General features: G+C 47.7%; 1 non-coding gene across 1 annotated transcript; it reads right to left on the bottom strand.

Moving 5' to 3' along the window:
* Positions 1-516: 516 nt before the first annotated feature.
* On the bottom strand, positions 517-638 carry LOC132526623 (U6atac minor spliceosomal RNA). Its single transcript, XR_009542615.1, has one exon. It is a non-coding gene; the product is annotated as a U6atac minor spliceosomal RNA (small nuclear RNA).
* Positions 639-8,625: the final 7,987 nt, after the last annotated feature.

Raw genomic sequence — 8,625 nt, 5'->3', positions numbered from 1 at the left:
AGTTGTATCATACACTATTTGTCCTTTGGTGTCTGACATTTCACTTAGCACAGTGGCTTCAAGGTCCTTCCTTGTTATAGCCTGTGTCAGGATTTTATTCACTCATTTCCTTAAGGCTGGATGGTACTTGGTTGTATGTACAGACCACATTTTGTTGATCCGTTCCTCCATGGATGGGCACTTGGGTTGCTTGTATTTGGGGCTATTGTGAATAACGCTGCTATGACCATTGGGGTGTAAATGTCTGTTTGAGTCTCTGCTTTCGACTTTTGGGGGTATATACCTAGAAGTGGAATTGCTAGATCATATGGTAATTCCATTTTTAATTTTTTGAGGCACGAAGAACTGTTTTCCACAGTGGATATACCGCTTTACCTTCCCACCAGCAGTGCACAAGGGTCCTAATTCAGTTTCTCTGTACCATCACCATTTTTAAAAACTAATAACCATCCTAATAGGCATAAAGTAGTATCAAATTATGGTTTTGATTTGCATTTCCCTAATGACTAGAGATGTGGAAAACCCTGGGTGACATCACAGAGAGTGGTGATGCCTTAACCATGTGTTTCTTGTTTAGGCTGAGGACCTCTCGCATCCTTGTCGAGGGAAGTTTAACCTCCCCCCTTTTCATACAACAGGCGAACTGCCTCTTAATATTCACAGCCCCCTTCTTCCATGGTTGTAGGCCCCTGAATTTGTCTGGGCATGTGGTCATCCAAAGTGGACGGTACCTTTCTCACCCTCTCCTGCATCTCAGTGTGGCCGTGTGACCAAGTTCTGGCCCAGGGCGTGTGAGGACGGGTGTCCTGTGAGGGCTTCCAGGGAGGGGGCTTCTTTGGGATGCAGTCCACATGTGCGTCTGCCCCTTCTTCTGTTTCTTCTCTTTCATCTCACGGCCTGGCCCAAGGATGCTGCCAACTTAGACCATGTACAATGGATCCAAACCACAGACAGGAGGGAGTCCCTCAGGAACTCCAGCCAGGAACACAGTGGAATGTTTTTGTAACCAGAGAGATAAATTCCTATCTTCTTTAAACCACTCTCACTGTGTATTGTTGTCATTTGTGGCTGAATCCAATGGTAATGGGTATTTCCAGATACGTGGCTCCTTCTTTAAATGCTAGCGATACTGGTCTGTCCCCTTCTCTTTAAGACCCGTGTTTCTGCCTGTGCTCAAGATTTGCTCCCACCCCACCCCTTACATTCCCCGAGGGCCCTCACCCAGTCAGGCACCTCCTGTGCCTCCCTTCATGCCCCCCTTTAGCAGCCCCTACCACACACATTCAGAGCCGGCTTCCCCATCTTACAAAGGTAACAACCTTCTCTCCAACTGCAGCCCACCCTTGGTCTCCCTCCTTTCTCTCTCTTTAAAAAAATTTGAAATAATTATCCACATTTTTATTCTCACCCCACTTTATCCTCACACTATGGCTCCAGCCCACAGGACTGTTCTCCCAAGAGGATAGAAGATATTCTCATCCCTAAGTCGGACCTTACTTAATCCTCAGCAGCATTGGATTAGGCTAACACTCCTGCCTTCCCCAAACACACATCCTCTGACCCCGATGCCATCATCCTCTCCTGGTTTTTCTCCCATGTTTTGGCCACTTCTCGTCAATCGTTTTCCCAAGATCGCATCGCTTCCCAATCCTTAAATCCTAGTTGTCTGCCCCGTTTCTCTTCACCTCCTCTCTACTGTCTTCCTGGGTAATTAACTGTGTCTGCGTCGAAGACCATCTTTGTTCAAGCTCAGATAACCTCCCAGGGTTCCAGACCCGTCCAGCTAACTTCATAGTGCAGTGCTCTGTGTACACAAATAAAACCATCATGACCCAAATTGCATTCATTACCACTCCCCTAAAACCTGTCTGTGTCCCATTTACCCAGATACTGGAAGTCCTCTTCCATCTCCCTTTCTCACACACCATTGTTTTTGCTCTCCATCTCCAGGTCACACCCTCTAAGTCCAGGACCCTTGGATACCCGTGTCTCTACATCTCTGCCACGTATTCTCACCTGGTTAACTCATGCCTGATTGGCTGCCATACCCTCTACTCTTGTCCCCTTTTAATTCACTCCCCCACTGCAACTAGAGGAACATTTTAACATTTTTAAGTAACCCAAATAATGTTATTTAACGATTAAAACTGCAAAGCTAATCACGCTGCTGTCGGGCATACAGCCTTTCCACACCCTTTCTTCCCGCAGAATACACTCTTTAACAGGAACCATAAAGCCATTCAAGGTCTGACCTGTGACTACTTCTCTACCTACACCCCTTGTCTTTCTACCTACAACCTGCCCCTCCACCCCCGCTTTATCCCCACAAACTATACAAACACATTCAATCTAGCCAGATGGGATACTGGATTCCTAAATTCCTACCATGCTCTCCTGCCTCTAGGCTTTGGCCTACGCCATTTCCTTTCATTGTAACACTTTTCTCTCCTCTCACCTGGTTGAATCTCTTCACCTTTGTGTCTCAGCTTTAACATCTCTTCCTTCTAGAAGAGTTCTCTGACCTCAGAGATCTAGATGCTGCCGTAGCAAACATGACTTGCTTTTATCCCAGCACATAGCATGTTGTATCGAATTGTCTTACTTCACTGAGTATAAGAAGTAGGACCCGTGGTTTATGGCCAGCGCACAGTAGGGTCTGAATAAATCATTCTGGAGTGGATGAGATATAAATGTAAATAAGAACTCGGCCATGCCCTTGAATCTATGATTTTGCTTTTTTTTAAATCATTCACCTTGGTGATGTGGACATGACAAGTCTATATCACTTGGGGATGACACGAAGCTGATGGTGACAGCTTATCAGAATACAAAAACAGTCTCAATGGATTTAAATAATGGACCCACGTGAAATGAAATTTCATGCACTTAAAAGCAAGGATGGGAGAGGTCTTGAATAATTTTAGTCAGGGAAATGAGTGCGACGCCAATGAGCAATCGCGTGGAATATCTGAAAAGGAAAAGAAACGAATATAATAATAAAGTGGTCCTAGATGTAAAGTCCACACCGTGGTAGGTAATAGCCCACTCCACACCCTGCCGGTCCGACCACATCAGGAACCATCTCTCTGGTAATGCCTTTCAGTGGATCATTATCAAACTGCAGCAACTTTAGAAGATAGTGATCAGGATGATTAGCGGTCTAGAAGTTATGCCCCTGATAAAGACGAGAAGGAATAGAGAACGGACTTGAGGTTATGGGGAGGGGGAAGGGTGAGCTGTGACAGGGCGAGAGAGAGTCATGGGCATATACACACTAACAAACGTAGTAAGGTAGATAGCTAGTGGGAAGCAGCCGCATGGCACAGGGATATTGGCTCGGTGCTTTGTGACAGCCTGGAGGGGTGGGATAGGGAGGGTGGGAGGGAGGGAGACGTAACAGGGAAGACATATGGGAACATATGTTTATGTATGACTGATTCGCTTTGTTATAAAGCAGAAGCTAACACACCATTGTAAAGCAATTATACCCCAATAAAGATGTTAAAAAAATAAAAAAAATAAAAAAAAAAGATAAGATAACTTGGGTCCATAATCGTCTTCTCTTAGAAAGAAACTGCATCGCACAATATGACTTGTATTTTGAGTGGCTCTAACTGGCATAAGTTAGGAAGAGGCAAATTTTTGCTCCACATAGATTCTCCAGGATTGTATTCAACTGCAAGTAATTGAAACCTAATTTTATGGGGATTTTTTTTCCATAAATAATAAGTGTGGACATAGGTATTCCAGAGCTGGCATCACTGCTATGTTATCTTGAACTTGGGGTCCTTCTGTTAGATTGAGCCATGTGAAATTGTTCATACTCAGCTGGTTTTGATTTACTAAAACAACAAGTCCATTTAGTTCAACCTAAGAGCTTCCTGTTTTACCATTCTGGATGTGTTTGCCTCTCCGATGCCATTTTGTCCTCCTGTTTGCAAGTTGGTTCCTGGACCCCCGGGTAGTACGCCAGGCTCTCAGTCAAGAAAAGTCTGGGGGAGGGGGGTGGTAAGGTTCACAAAGCACAGCCTTCCTGAGTAGAACCCTCAAACTCCCACCCGGAAAACTTCTGCTCACTTCCCATTGGCCTGACCTGCACGGCATGACCATCCTCGGCTCTAAGGAAATCTCAGAGGTACGTATTCTAAACAGGCACTTTGCTGCCCTGAGCAAATTTAGAGCCCTGTTTATAAGAGGAAGGATAGAATTTATACTGAACAGTATTTTCTCACAGAGTTTATCCACTATACAAAGGGAGGCTAGTGTCAGTTGATCTCCACTCTATCTGCACTGTAGAGTCATAGGTGTTTCAAAGCAGAGGTGATCTTGCCCCATTCTGATCCATTTAATGAGAATTTTTGTGAGTTGAACCTGGGCCTCTGCTTATGACAATCTCCACAGGCAATTTGGATAGACAGCCAGAACTGGGACCACGACTCTGGCAGTGAGCGTCTGCTCCCTGGAAATCCTGGAGCTGGTCAACAGGAATTAGCGAACATCATTCAGGTGGGATGGTTGTCTTGGGCGGGAGATCGGGTTAATTCCAAGGTGCCTCCCGCAACTCTAGCAGTCCGAAAACGCTTCTGGGTTTGATGATTAAGCTATTCCAGCCTTGGACAAGGCTTCAGCAGTGCAAGAAAGTAATGAAAAAGTGGTGATAAGACATTCCGATCCTTCTACTCAGAAGGTTTACGGGAAAAGGAAGAAGAAATATAGAATATTCTTATTTGCTTTCAGACTGGGCAAAATGGTTTATCTATCTGCAGGTGTCTGTGCATCACCAATTGCACTGAGAAAAAAGGTTGTCAGTCTTTTCATGTTTGGGCCAGGTGTCCTCTGGCTGTTTAGAAGACAGTCAAATGCCCCGGGGGGGATGGATGGTGAAGAAAGAGGCAGAGTAGGTTTGAAGAAGCAGGTAAGAAGCACTCGTCCACTTTGCCTTCCCCAGACAAACAAAGCCACCCAGTCACTCTCCTCTCTCCTCAGGTGCACCCTTCCCTGGCCCCTGGTGCCCCCTCTGACGCCAAAGTGGTTCAGAGAGCAGCCCCTTCCTCCACACTTCTGACCCGCTGACCACTGGAGGTCCCATTTCCTGCGCTTGGGTGAGTTTAGCCAAAAAGAGTGAGCTCATCTCCCGCTCCCTGGATGCCTATAACATCTGGTTTACATCTGGTTATAACCAGGAGGGATTACTGATGTGTGGGATTACATATTCAGGGTCCAAAAAAGATCTTGTCGGAGGAAGGTATGAGTTGAATCTAATAAAGGCTTCAGAAAGGGTAAGTTTCGAGGCCAGGTTGCCGTGTGCACAGTACAACACAGGCATAGGAGGAAGAAGGGTTAATTACAGCTCACGCTGAGTCTGCAGGGTTCTACGGCTACTCATAAACCTAAGGGCGTCTTTCTCTCTCCCTCTTTCCCCTTTTGTCCTATCCAGAAGCACTGGTCGCCTGTGTGTCAAGTACTGTGCCGAGTGTGCAGATATACAAGGCCGTCCCGGGCCTCCAGGAGCTCACGGTCCAGTGAGGGGAGACAGAGGTGTCAGCAGGTAGCCACGCAGATGTCAGCGGACGCGAAGGCCGGAAGGAGGTGCCAGAGCAGTGGAGGCAGAAACGAGAGGGGGAGGGGCTTCAAAGGGACGCTGAGCCTGGAGTCTTGCCTGAGTCATAACAAGGGTTTTCCAGGTGGGCAGGGCGGCCCTCGGCAGAGCATGCGTACTAGGAGGCGGAAACCTCAGAAAACCCCTAGGAATCCACGGAACGGAACGGGAGTAGGGTTAGGGGAGAGGCCGGCGCCCCTGGGCCATGCCTTTCCAAAGAGCTGAGACTTCATTGTATCCTAATCTGGAATCAGGAGAGGCCACGTCCTGTAACATTCGGGGCTACTCAGAGCACACTGGGAGGAGATTTGCCTTAAAAAGAGCATAAAGTAGCCGGAATAACTTTAGAAAAGGGCCATCAGCACCCTATCTGTGAATGGTCATACAGAAAATAGGAGAAAAGCTTGGAATATTTAACTAAGGGAGAAGGGGAGGGAATCCTGTTTTCAAATATTTGAAGGAAAGTCATGTGGAAGAAAAATCAGCCTTGTCCCGTGGGTAGTAGTGTTAGCAGCACGCATGACACTATTAGGTGATATTTATTGAGAGCTTACTATGTGCCAAGCGCTTTATCTGCAGTGACTTATTTAATCCTCATACCAGCCTTAGAGGTAAGACGCAGAAGTAGCTCCGTTTTATACAAGAGGAAACTGAATCACCCACAGAAGTTGATTAAACCGCCAAAGGCTTCAGACCAGGAAGTGGCACAGCCAAGGTTTGGACCCAGGCAACCCAGCCACTATGCTGTGTGTTCTCTCCAGACCTTGAGCAAATGGCTGGAATCGATAAGAAGACAGATTCTCCTTTGTCTCCCCATCTTCCTGAACGGTCAGATGCAATAGCTCTCTAGAGAGATGCAAGTTCCCCCCATACTGGAGACAGAAGTTAGGGGACCACTGCAGCTGCACTTTTGGGGTGTTAGAGCTCCAAGAGAGGGATTGAACTAAACCATCTTGAATGTTCCTCTGGGCTCGGCTGGCTGCGACTCTGGCTTGCCTGACACAGCAGCGTGAACACTTTGTGAGTTACCCAGTGACTGCACTTGGTACAAATTTGCATGAGAGCTCTGCTCCCCCGGCGCCTCCTACACCTGCTGACTCCATCAGAACAGGCAAGCTTTCACTCCTGCCTGCACTGCAGGATCTGACCTGGCTTGGAGGGAGGGCCAGCATCACTCTGCCTAACACTGTAGCTGCCAAGTTGCCATTGGGGTTCTGAGCACGGAGCCTTTGTTGCCTGTGAGAAGGAGCGCCATGGAAGCAGCAGGCTGCTGTAGCCAGTTCCTGGGGAGCGAGCGGGAGCGGAGGCCAGGAGAGAGAAATGCAAAGCTTCACACTTTGCATGGAGTTTCTGCCAAGGCTCACCATCACTTAGCTCGCCCCAAACCCGCCTCTGGTACATTCACTCCTGACCCATATTCACACATCCCAAAGCACCTGAATTTCTCCTATAGGGTTGGTTGTTATCCTTCCTGAGTCCCCCTACCCGAAATGCCGCGACTAGTTCCTCCTCTCTTCCCACCTGAAGGATGCCTTCTTGATGAAGAAGCGCGTGCGTGTACGGATATGTGGGACAGTATGTATGATACAGTGTGTGGTGTTCGTGTGCACACACACCACTCGCACGTTCCGGCTTTGGTCGTCCGTCTGTGACTGTGTTCATATTCTTAGCTTCCTACAAACAGAGACTGCTTCTGAATATTTTCTTCTAGCACCACTACCTTTCAAGGACTAGACTCAAAAAGACGATTTGCGGAATTGCAAAATGTGAGACTTGAAATGAAACTTGAAAATCTTTTAGTCCAACTGCTTTATTTTAGAGATGAAGCAATTGAGGCTCATGGAGTGGCTGTGTCTTATTCCAGGTTGGAGAACATTTTCGGATGACTCGAGAGGTATGGCTTTCAAACCTGGCCACGGATTGGAACCCCTTAGGGAGCTCTGAAAAATCACCAGACAGCTCACAAAGAGATTGTGGTGTAATTGTTCCGGGATGGGGTCCAGACATGGACACTTTTATAAAGCTCCTCAGGTGATTCTATGGTAGAACAAATTTGAAGACCACTGGCTTAGAAAATGGGAACATTGCAAATAGAGACACATTGCACCTACCCACTGAGGACCTTCTAACATCTGAGACAGGGTCAGAAGAGGTACAATTGCTCCAGGTTGCTTGACTTGGAAGAATCATGGGTCCGTGAGAAAGATACTTACCTGTTCTCCTACAGGGGAAAAGCTAAGAAGAGTCACCAGCACTATGGAAATGCAGATGGAAGCAGTGGGGTAAGCAATGTTCCTAAAGCACCCACGGGGCAGCCACAGCACACAACGTGGGCGGAAGAAAAGCTCGATTCCCTTTGGGTACGTGAGGCTGAACACACAAGCTGACAACTGAAAGAAGACTTGTGTCCCAACCACAGCTGGAGTATCAGGGGAGAACCAATAAATGACGACGCATGTCTACTATTCCAGGAACCCTAAATTAGGGTGTGATGAGTGGTTAGCAAAAAACAAAGTAGGTTCTCAGAAGGGAGGTCATCTTAAGTCTACCTTGAAATTTGAATCCCTCAGAGTCCCCTGAACTGCATTTGCCTCACCCCAACCAGCTGCCTCAGCAAACCCTGCCCTGCCCTGTGTAAGTTGCCCCCCTTGCCCCCTTTGACCATCTAGTTCTATGCAGAAGGCAGGGCACAAACGTGCTGCACAGGCCACTGGACAGGATGGCAGCAGTGCCAAGAACCAACGAATACTCGAATGACAAGAGCCGATAGTCGCGAAGCCAGCTACCTCACGCCAGGTTTCGCCATCCTTGTGCTAACTGAGGGAGCATCACACGTCCCTGAGCCCCTCGCGGCAGGAGTCAAGGTGGCGTAGCAGAGGCAGCAGCTGTTACATGATGGACCCAGAGCCAGGAGGAGCCTCCTCCCCCAGTACTCCCCATCTAAAAACAAGCAACCAGGGTTGCTGCGTTCTTCCTGCCCATCATAATTTGCACAAGCAACTGTGCAGGAGGCCATGACACACAAC

The sequence above is a fragment of the Lagenorhynchus albirostris genome, chromosome 9 (assembly GCF_949774975.1).
Source record: "Lagenorhynchus albirostris chromosome 9, mLagAlb1.1, whole genome shotgun sequence".
Taxonomy (NCBI): Eukaryota; Metazoa; Chordata; class Mammalia; order Artiodactyla; family Delphinidae; genus Lagenorhynchus; species Lagenorhynchus albirostris.
The sequence above is the reverse complement of the archived record's forward strand: the minus strand, read 5'-3'. Positions and strand labels throughout refer to the sequence as shown.